The 12,299-nt window shown below is 37.8% G+C and overlaps 1 long non-coding RNA gene across 1 annotated transcript; it reads left to right on the top strand.

Annotated features, from left to right (window-relative positions):
• The first annotated feature begins 7,801 nt into the window (after nt 1-7,801).
• LOC139192893 (uncharacterized) lies at nt 7,802-10,303 on the top strand. Its single transcript, XR_011577435.1, has 2 exons — nt 7,802-8,954; nt 10,016-10,303. It is a non-coding gene; the product is annotated as an uncharacterized lncRNA (long non-coding RNA).
• The last annotated feature ends 1,996 nt before the right edge of the window (nt 10,304-12,299 follow it).

The raw sequence follows: 12,299 nt of genomic DNA, 5'->3' as shown, positions 1-12,299 counted from the left end.
CATACAAAATAATAAAATCCGGAAGCGGGATTTCACATTTTCCCCGTTCAAAATTCATAACAATAAATCGATTTATTTTCAATTTTCTCCACATATTAATAATTATGAATATCAAATTCATATATTTAATTTTTCAGGGTATTACAGAATATGCCTGCAAAGATGGATGTACCAAATGTACGGGACTTCCCTCTTGGAGGCCCGGGAAGCCACTTTGGCCGATCCACATACATTAACAGCTAGCCAATCATTTTCCCCTACACATAAGTGTGGCAGACCTCTTGGTTCAAAGGATTCACATCCTCGGAAGAGAAAACCCACAGTACAAGGCCTTGAAGAGCCTACCGTGAATCTGACTGTCGCTTACCTATTCTATCTAACTCATGAGGAAATTCTAGATTACGGAAGCGTCCTTGAAGAGACGAATCCTCCTCCCAAGAATCGTGAGATTTCGATCTATTATGGTAGCTTAGATGATGGGTGGTGTAGAAATGAGATGATCGTCGATGATGCATTAGCATATGCAGTAGCTATTGAGATCATGTTGAGCAATGACATTGAACCGCATTCCATTGATAAATGTCGACGTAGAATCGATTGGTCAAATTGGAAACAAGCAATCCAGGTCGAACTCGATTCGCTTGCGAAACCTAAGGTGTTTGGACCTGTAGCTCCTACTCCTCCATATGTGAAACTCAATGGCTACAAATGGGTTTTCATTCAGAAGCGTATGAGAAGAACGAAATTGTACGTTACAAAGTTTGTCTTGTTGCGCAAGGCTTCTCACAACGCCCCAGGATTGACTATGACGAAACTTATTCACCTGTTATAGATGTGATTACTTTTCGCTACCTTATCAGTTTGGTAGTTTCCAAAAAACTGAGTATGCGGTTGATGGACGTAGTAACTACGTATCTATATCGGGATCTTGTTACGGAAATTTATATGAAAGTTCCCGAATAACTTACATTAACTGGATCAAATATTTCCAAACCCCGAAACATGCTCTCAATTCGGCTGAGGCGTTCACTTTACGGTTTGAAACAATCCAAATGAATGTGGTATAACCGTCTAAGTGAGTATTTGACTAGTCAGGGAAATGTGAACAACGAACTATGCCTTTGTGTGTTCATTAAGAAGTCACATTTCAGTTTAGCGATAGTTGCAATATATGTCGATGACATGAATCTTATCGGAACTCCTAAAGAGCTCACGAGAACTGCCACGCACCTCAAGTCAAAATTTGAGATGAAAGATCTAGGAAAGACTCAATATTGTCTCGGTTTCAAGATAGAGCATTATTCAGATGGAATCTTACTTTATCAATCGAACTACAACCAGAAGGTGTTGCATCGCTTTAACGAGGATAAAATGAAGCCTTCGAGTACTCACATGGTTGTTCGATCGCTAGATGCAAAACAAGATCCCTTTCGTCTGAATAAGGATGATGAAGAGATTTTGGAGCCTGAAGTTCCTTATCTAAGTGCGATAGACGCTTTATTGTACTTAGCTCAATGCACTAGACCCGACATCTCTTTCGTAGTTAATTTTTTGGCAAGATACAGTAATGCACCAACACGCAGACACTGTACTGGCATTAAAGACATCTTCTGCTACCTTAAGGGTACTACGGATTTGGGCTTGTTTTATCCTTACAAATCCTCGAGTGATGTAGCACCCTATGCTTCTTGAGTCAATTCTCGCCTTGTTGGTTATACCAACGCATGATACTTATCTGATCCGCACAAGGCACGTTCTCAAACGGGTTATGTCTTTACCGTTAGAGGCACCGCAATCTCTTGGAGGTTAAGTAAATAGACCTTAGTTTCCACTTCGTCTAACCATGCTGAAATTCTCACCTTAAATGAAGCAACTTGGGAATGCTTTTGGTTGAGAGCAGTTGTGGGCCACATTCGAAGCTCCTGCAATCATTACCCTATCGTTGATGTCCCTACAACGATCTATGAAGACAACGCAACATGCATCGAACAGCTCAAGAAGGGTTACATCAAATGAGACAACACCAAGCACATTGCGCCAAATTTCTTTTTCTCACATCAACAACAAGAGCATTAGAAGATTGAAGTCATGCAAATCCGTTCACAAGACAATCTAGCCGACCTCTTCACCAAATCACTGCAGAAGATGACGTTTCAGAAGCTTGTTCAAGGAATAGGTATGCGTAAACTTTTTGAGTTGTAACATTGCTAGTTCTCTTTGGAATTGTGTCAAACTCAGATGGAGTATCCTAAAGTATACTTGCTTGATCTTAATGTACTCTTTTTCCTTACGATTATGAGCATTTTTTCCATCGGGTTTTTGCTACCTAATTAGGTTTTAACGAGGCACCCACCTTGGGGTAATCATATCCCTGATGACGTCCCGTAGACTTTTCTTTGACTTTGCATTGTTCACGTATTTTTCCTTAGACTATGGATTTTGTCCCTACTTGGGTTTTTGCCATTGCCTTAGGATTTTTTGTGAGACTTACTTCCTTATGCAAGTTCCTACCTTTGAGAATAATGTGTTCCTTAGAATCAGTGCCGACAAGTTGACTTCCTTAACTTCTACATGATGCTGAATCTACCTTGAGTATTTACACACTCAATGGGGAGTGTTGTAAACTTCCTATTAAAGTGTGATTGTGTAAATCCTAGATTATATTTTATTCTAGTTATCTTTTCCTATATATTCTTTGGGGATGAAGGATTTCTTCCCCCTTATTACTATAAATAAAGGCACTACGTAAGAGGGATAACACACACATTCCCCTACAATTATACAAACACATATTCTCTCTACACTATCTCCTTGCTGCCGACCCCTACCCATTGTCAGATAAAATAGGCTACAACAGATTCAATATATATAATGAAGCCTTTTTCTAGTTTTATTAGCATCACTTTGTCACATTATATAATTTTATGAGCTTTCTTTATGTTGGTTTTGTATTTAGATTACATGCATGTTTTAAAAAGAAATCATGGTCTCATAAATTATTGGGAAAGACCCAAAAATAGGACAGTTTCTTAATCTTGGGACATAAATAGGACATTTCAAATATGCACACATCATGCACAACAATCGGACAGAAATAGGATTTTTCCTACACTTTGAAATGACCAAATTGTCCTCCCATATAAATGGGTTATCCAGAAATTCCAGCTCTCATTTCTCATTTTGTAGAGAGAGAAATAGAGATGAAAGAGAGAAAATCTCTCTCCCCCAATTCTGGTTCAAATAACCCTAACCCACCCATCTGCTTCATCCAAGAGCTCTCTCTTTCTCTCTTTCTCTCATCTCTCTCTACATTTTGAATATGCACAAGAGCTCTCTCTCCAACCACTCATCATCTTCGATTTTTACCTTTTCATTTGTAGGTTTTGTGAACTGGGTTTGCTTAAAATTGCTTTTTGATTGATGGATTTTTGGAGTTGAAGTGTTGGTTTGGCGTTTCTTGGAGGAGACTCAAATCCTTCCATTCTTATTTTTGATCATTTTTCTGATTTATATGTGGGTTTTCATTTTTTTGGCTTCTCTTTCCCTTTGTTCCCTCTGTCAATCCAAATTTACAAGCACTAAAATAGGGTTTGGCTTTTGCTGCAATTAAATGAAAAAACATAATAAAGGTCAGTTACCTTTTGGAGAATTTTGGAGAAGAGAAAAATTTGATGGAAAAGAGAGAAATCAGAGTGGAAAGAAGGAAAAGAGAAGGATATGGATGAAATTGTTTCACGTACTCGTTAGATCTCTTCGTATTAAGCTCACTCATATACTGTATGTACACGACATGCATAGGACATGCACATGTTATGCTCACAGATCTGAGCTCAACATAAAAAACCATAGCTCACAGCTCTCTCTTCGAAATCAGAAAAAAGACGCAATCAGATAAATAACCCTAAACTTTATATAAAGAATCAAAGATTCATTAATTTGAATTTGGTATCAAATTTGATTGGGTTCAAATATTTCAAGGATTTGAAAAAATTGTAGTTTGAATGGGCATGAAAGAACCCAACTAAATCAAAGGAAATTGTTTCATGAACTCGTTCGCTTTTTTCATATTTGCAGGGCCTGCCTCTGAATCAAAGGAAAACGTAGTAAACTACGTTAATGCGAAGAGTATTAAAGATGTAAATACGCACCACCTACACATAATACACTATATGCACACCACATGCACATAATATGTACAGTACATGCACATGATATGCACGGAACGAGAGAAACTTTAACGGCAACATATTGGTATAGTGGATACAATTAAAACATAATTGTTATGTATATAAGGTACAATGAAAGTTTGAAAAGTCTTGTTACGTATATCAACCACCGCTTAACTGTGCACGTGGAAAACATGATACTTTTGTCGTTATTTCATGAACACACATGACCCTTAACGTCCTCTAAGTTTTTTCTTAATTTTTGTTTTTCACCAAAGCCAACTAGGTTGTGGTCATATTCGCTAAATTTTGAGGCACAACATACGTGCATCATAACTAATGAGCATTTCCGCTTCTCATATTAAGATGTAGCCATGCACACCATATGCACACCACATGCACATTACAGAAAAAATTTCACAAATTTCTAGAAATGAACACTTGAACCAAAAATTGTTCCCATCACCATCCTATAGCACGTCAAAACTTGAAATTTATTCCACAACCCATACGCCCCAACATGAAACACAAACCCTAATTTAACTTCTAAGTATTAATTAATCTTACGAACAACCCATTTATTCCATAAATCATTGATGAAGGAACTTGGAACTAAACACCCTACCTTACTATACTTGCCAAAGCTTCAGTTACCGGAAAAAATGGAACTTTCCGGCCAAAATAGAAAATATGGTACAAAATCTAGCTCACTCTTCTCGCCTCTCTTTGGACTTCCATCTATTCAAAATTGGAGCTAAGAGATCTGAGGAAGGGAGAGAAAGGAGAGAGAGAAATCATAAAATGAGGGAGAGAAATTGAGGAATAACCTATTTATATGTGGGTATTTTAGTAATTTCGATTTTGTGCATGGCCGGTTTGCCCTATTTCTGCCCCAAGATTAAGAAATTGTCCCATTTTGGGGTATTTTCTTAAATTATTAGCGTTTTACGTTTGGTTTACTTTACTATTAATTTTCATGTGGCACTTTTACGGAAGGTACTTTTAGCATGTAACACTTTTATTATGGGGAGTAGCTCAACTTATGAGCACATGTAATGTTTCTTCATTTTTTTTATGTGTGATTTATACCCTCAACATGCCCCCTCACGTGTGACGAACTTTTAAGTCTAACACTTGGACAATAGCGGATCCAGAAAGTATTATTAGGGGGTCTATAAGAATAGCACGTGTAGTGCGCAAAATTTATTTGACAATAATAGCATTCAAATCGCTATTTCATCGAGTCTTGGTAGGCCTGAAGTCATTTGCAAAGGCATATTGCACTCTTGTTAAGACCTCATTTGAGTGGGTAACTAACATATTCCAAGGCTACTCCAATATGAATGCTTAACAAAGGAACTTACTTATCTTGAACACAATACCAAATTGATTGATACCATTGCATCCCATTAATATGTTTGTCCTGAATAATGATGCTTTGTTCATTCTCTAAGATTACCATTTCATTTACTTTGCATTTTTGGATAGTCTTTTACTTCATTCTTTTTTTTTCTTCCTACAATTGTAACACAACCAACCAAATAGCCAGAGATAAACAATATTAGCACTAGATTGTAAACCAAAACTTTCGACCAACCCAAATTATAAAGAAGTAAAATAATAATAATAATATGAGATGAAAAACATAGATGCGTTGTACGCCCAAATCTAAGCATGCCCTGCTGCCCAGCAGTCCAAGCTCTCCTCTAAGGCATTTTATCAAACAATTAGAAGGCATATTTGAAGGGCAACTCCAACCTTCAAGGGGGCAGCACCCAAGTCATCCATGGAGATTTATTGGAGTTCGGAGGTCAGTTGACCCCCTTTGATCGTAAGTCGGTCACCCCCTGCATGTGGACAACATAAATTAGGTGACATGGATCACGTGTGGCCGTTAGGCTTTACATGTGAGGCAACCCACTTTGATGACATGAAGAAAGTTAACGTTTCACCCTCAAAATAATTAGCAATATGGGAGGTAACCCAAATATTTAGAAGTGCATATAAGGTCATTTTTTTTCCGATATGAGATTTATATCTCAACAATTCGTTTACTTATGATTTTTTTTTTCCAGAGGAAGTTGACATTTCATTAACAATACAATTTAAAGACTGGGCATATGTCAAAGAGTTCATGGTCTCTGAAAACCCTTGCACCCGAGGAAAATCACATGAAAAATAACCCAAACTAGGAAAAAAGACCACATATGTGAACTAAACAATTATTTTTTGTTTTTGGGGCCCCGCCGCCCCCCCTCCCCCCCCCCGCGAGGGGGGGGCTTGTAGTTGGAGAGATGACCAAAACCCTGTTCATTACAAAATCAATAAACTTGAAAAAGATAGATTATTTTGTGAAAGAATTTTTGGGCCTATAAAAAGTGGATTTGTGCTTGTGGAAATTATCAACTAATCGGAGTGTAAACATGAATTTTGTATAACAAATGAAACAATAACATGTATACAAAATAAATGTATTTGTATTAATGTAGGTTTAGGGTTACACTCTCTTTACAACTTTATCCTCTTATTCGATCTCTAAAATGTGTAGATGTGTGATGTAGGGGTTGTTGATCCAAGGGTTGTGATGACTTGATCGTGGATGAATGATTGCTTCAAGGATTTGTCTTGTGGCAAAAGAAGAACTGGCACATATGGTGGTGCTTGTTGATTCTTCAAAGGTTTTGACGAACGCAAAGTGCTTTATGAATTCTTCTAAGTGTTTTGAGGATTTGGTTGCTTGAGCTTTGGCAACGTCTGGGTGCTTGAATGATTTCTGAACCCTTTTCTTTGTCTTGGAGCCTACAAAACCACCAGGACTTTATTTGTGTCTCGGTTCGTAATTTGTGACTTTATGCCATCAATTATTATTTCATTTAAATAAATATAATACAAATAAATCAATACATTTAAATTGATTAATTTATTTAATTTAACTTAAAATCTAATGAACCATTTCTGCCATATATTGACACGTGTCCTCTTGATGACTAGTCCAATTTTTTGACAAATCACATGCCATGTGTCAATTTGTGAGACACATGACGTAAGCCCTCTCATGCCAAAATTTAATGCATTGGTGAACATTTATTTTCACCGAAATTTGTATGTCTACACAAAAAAAGGACCTGAGATTTTGTGAATAGTGTGGAGTTGAATTCGTTGATTCTCAAATACAAAGATATCAAATGGGTTACATCAAACTGGCATTCCCAGTAACCCATTTGTGGTATTTGAAATATCTTCCTAGTTATATTGCGAGTCTTTTAGATAAAGCTCTTAAAGAATTAGAAGGCCTAGTATATTGCGATGTGTGATTTGATCAAAATTTTGTTTTAACAAATTCGGAATGAGAAACTGTCATCCTATTTAATTGAATTGGGCTGCCCTGGATCTGACATATCTCTTGGTAGGAGTAAGAGTAACATGAAACTCATAATTATAGGTGTATTCAATACTCCCAGTTGAAAAGGGAATTAGTCTATGGTCGATTCAGTAACAAATAATAGGAATTTATAGTTGTACCACGTAAAAAAAATACTTCTTTTGTGGAATTAAACATTCCCCTTCGTTTAGAAAGAAATTAAATTGTGTATGTCCAAATAAGCAAATATGTCATTGGGGGGAAGGCGGTGAGTGATGTTAACAAGGGAAGGGAAGTTGATTTGTAGACCATCCTAGACAGCGTTCATAAGTCACGTCGGACCTTCTTCAGTCCAAAATGAAAATTCCATAACTGCAGCGAGCAATATTGTGAGCAACACCATTGGCCTGTCTCTTGACATGGTTGGAAGTGATCTGGGAAGAAGACGGACTTCATCCACCAATACCCCTTCCTCCCCAAAGCATTCATCTGGCCTACAGACCAATGGTATCGCCATCGATGAGTCAGATTCCATTTGGAGAGGGACCCCGCATCCACATTAAAAGCATAAAGTTTGATGTATAACGATACTCCCACTGCAAAGCATTCATCTGAACCTACATACTAATCTTTCCTTCAGTCATTCCCTTCCCGTAATCTATTAGATACCAAATATATTGGACAATTGACTGAATATTCCAAGGCGCATTGATCTCTGTTTTAAGAACTTGTATCTTCGATGGAAAAAGCATAAAGCTTTACGGTTCATCGATATCGGTTTTCTGTATCTGCTTCTACCTCTGCTCGCACAAGTCTGAGCTCTGATCTTTGTCTCATTTCTCCAATTTATGTCTCCCATTTCTGATTTAGGGTTCTTATCCCAAAGTGGATTTCTGAATTCTTGTTTGGAATTACGCACACCAAGTGTTTGATACTTGTTCCCTGCCAGTTTCTACGAAGAAAAGTTGCAATGATGGTAACCGCTTCTCAGTTGCAGATCTTGTAATCGCCCATTACGTCTCTCATTTCCTCTGTTTCTACGTCTATCATTATGAAGCTTGATGACACCAATTACTTGACATGGCACTTTCAGATGCAACTTCTGCTGGAAAGTTATGGAATTATGGGGTTTGTCGATGGTTCCAACCCTTGCCATTCTCGATTTTTTTATGAAAATTCTGCTGATTCTGATGTTCTTTCTGGTAGTACTTCTGTTGGGGTCGAGTCAGATACATACAAGATATGGAAAATGCATGACAAAGCATTGATGCAACTCAGTTCTACAACTCTTTCATCTCCTGCGATTTCTTGCTACTTTGGGGGTAATAGTTCTTTGGATTTATGGACTCGACTGAAGGAACAATTGTCAACAGTTACTCACACCAGCATTTTCCAAATGAAATTTGAGTTGCAAACTATCAACAAAGGTAATGATTACATCACTTTCTATCTTCAAAGGATTAAGGAAGCTAGAGATTACTTGTTTGCTACTGGTGTTTGTTTTGAAGATAATGATATTGTAATACTTACATTGAATGGTCTGCCATCTGAGTTTAATACCATTAGGTCAGCCATTAGGAGTCGTGACACTGTTATTCCACAAAGATCTTCGTTCCCAATTGCTCGCTGAAGAAGTAATGATTGAGGATATGAATAATGCACATATGCTCACTGCTTTGGTTGCTCGACAATCTGATTTCAATTCCAAGAATTCTAGCTTTTCTTCTCATAATAATTCTGGTGGTTTCTCATCTCAGAATTCTAACCCCAATTATCAGTTTAATGGTTACAGAAGCTTTAACAACAAGAATAAAGGCAGGGATAGGTTCAATTCTAATAACAGGTTTGGGAATAACAAGCCCTTTTTCTCCAACTCTGAATTTGGAATTTTCGAAAATTCTCCACAATAGTTTGGTTCATCTCCAGCAATGACTTGTCAAATATGTGGCAAACATAATCATCTTGCAGACACATGTAGATTAAAAAATGCTCCTGTTTCTCAAGGGTGTCAAATATATGGGAAAAACAATCACTTTACTGATACATGTCAATTTAGAAATGTTGGGCTAAATTCAGGATGTCAAATTTATGGTAACTCCAATCACAATGCTCCTTTCTGTTTCCAGAAGAACTCTATTACTCTAATGAATGCTATGTATGCTCACACTAACTCTCGAACTCAATCTAATTCTTCATTGCCATCTGCCCCACCTCAGCAAGTATGGCTCACTGATTCAGGAGCAACAAACTACATGACAACATAATTGCAGAATTTGTCTCTTGCAACACATTATCCATCAAATGAGACCATACAAGCTATAATGGTGAAGGTTTAGCCATATCCCATATTGGCTCCACAGTCCTTAAAACTCCATTAAATCTAGTTTTATATGTTCCCAAGTTAACACATAATCTGTTGTTAGTTCATAGAATCTGCTTGAATAATAATTGTTGGTTAATATTTGACACATTTTGTTTCTGGATTCAGTACAAAACCATAGGGAGGATAATCCACAAAGGGTTGTGCAGTAATGGGTTGTATCCTATCATCTCACCAACATCCACTGCTTATTCAAAACATGGATATGCTGCTGCTTTCTTGGACAACAATTCAACTCAAGGTTATGGCATAACAGACTAGGTCACCCTTCTAATCATATAGTATTCCAAATGTTAAGAAAGTCCAATGTGTCTTGTAATATTGATTCACTACCTATGTTATGTTCTACTTGTTTGGAATGAAAGTTTACAAATCCGAAAGGTCAAAGCTTACAAATCCGAAGCAAGAGATGCAGTATGTCCAGAGCATACCAATAACAAAATGTTAAAGAAAAGTGAGCATCAATTTACAAGAGTCGAGAAGGACCATACATAAATAGAAGAAGCAGGATCACTAGTATGGAAAAGCCTCGAAGCTCGGGTCGTACTCTTCTTCACTATGTCCTAAAAGGGCGCAAAAACAAAAAATGTAAGTGGACCATAATTTATAATAATACTAATAGTACGAAAACCAGTTTATTTTAGAACATAATAACCCCTTATTTTGAAAACATATATAATACTACATATAGAATTTATAAAAACCCTAGCATGCCATGCAAAACATTTATAAAACATCTGTAAATCATATCCATGTTGTACTCAACTAGGGGTATCATAGTCGCCCGAAGGCCAGTACCTATCCATCACCCAAAGGTGAAACTGAATAACATGTCCATCAACTAAAGGTGAAGCTGTATAAAATAGCATACATCCACACCGACACTAGCCGCAACTAGTGAAGTTGTCTGACACCGCTTTCGGCAATGAAGCTGGGGGTATATAATATATCATATCTCACTACTCCATCATCTATATCATATGGCCATAGATAATACCCATGGTGTGCAGATGTGTCGTATGATAGCACACTAGGTACGTATCGAAAACATAACTCAAAACTCATATCAAAGCTCGAACTATCTTCATAACCATAATAAATCCATCATATAAATTGTTTATACCATACTTAGTGCCTCCGTATTTAGATCTTGTATAAATACTCGGGGGACTCAAATGTAATTATGTAATAAATGAAGGGGCAAATATGTAATAAGTGAGGAGCCCTTATTCTATAAAAGGACCCCTCACTCTCCTTATTAGAAGAGGCCAATTCTTAGGCCATGGGAAGCCTCACTCTTACTCGCAGAGGCTCTCATCTTCTCATCCTTTCATAAACAGAGAAATACAATATCAATGTGGACGTAGCCTAAACATTGGGCTGAACCACGATACATCTTGTGTTCTTTACATTTCTTGCAGATTCACGGTCAGATTTACGTTGTTCCAAGACATTTCCGGTTTTGTGCATCAACATTTGGCGCTGTCTGTAGGAATTGACACGAAAAGCTATGTCGGTTCTCTTTCATTTTTTTCACCTCCACCGTGAATTTGCAGAAACCAAAGTCACCATCATACTACTACACCACTGCAGCACCGTGAATTTGACTACTATACTTGTCACCATCATACTATTACACCACTGCAGCACCAAAGTCACAGTCACTTGGAAGCATACACGTTTGGTTCCTTCCCATTACCAATATCCAGAGATCTGATCTGATTTCTCCATCTTTGTAATTGCTACTGTTTCTTAAGCTTTAGCTCTCTCTCTCGTTTTTTCTCACTCACTCACTACCATAATTGCCGTATTTTCTTTTCTTCCCTCTGTTTATCACCGATCATTCTCCGATCATTTTTCCGATTCGGGGAAATAAGATGTTTTCCTCAACTTCAGAAGTGAAGACACTCGCAGGTCCTTCGTCACCCATCTCTACAAAGCTCTGAACCAGAAAGCCATCCACACTTTCATCGACGTCGAAGAGCTTCGAAAAGGCAACCACCTCTCCGACCTACTCACAGCCATTTGAAACTCGAGGGTCTTGATAGTAGTTTTCTCACCAAACTATGCTTCTTCCACCAGGTGCCTCAAAGAACTCGTCCAAATTCTGGAATGTATGGACTCGGACGGCCAGACTGTGGTGCTCGTCTTCTACGACGTCGATCCGTTTGACGTCCGCAAGCGCAAAAGGAGTTTTACGGAGGCATTTACGAGACACAAGTACCGCAAGACCGTATAGCGAAGGTATTACATCGTCTCCGGCAAAAATCCCTACGAGAAAACATTATACCTCTATGGATCCTTGACCCAGCAGTGTTAGAGAATGGCAGCTCAGATATCAGCTATCTTGAATGGAGGAGAGGCACTTAGGTTGAAATTTGCTTCGTCATGG

This window comes from Malus domestica, chromosome 16 (genome assembly GCF_042453785.1).
Source record: "Malus domestica chromosome 16, GDT2T_hap1".
NCBI classification, from domain to species: Eukaryota; Viridiplantae; Streptophyta; class Magnoliopsida; order Rosales; family Rosaceae; genus Malus; species Malus domestica.
This window is presented reverse-complemented; position numbering and strand designations above follow the sequence as displayed.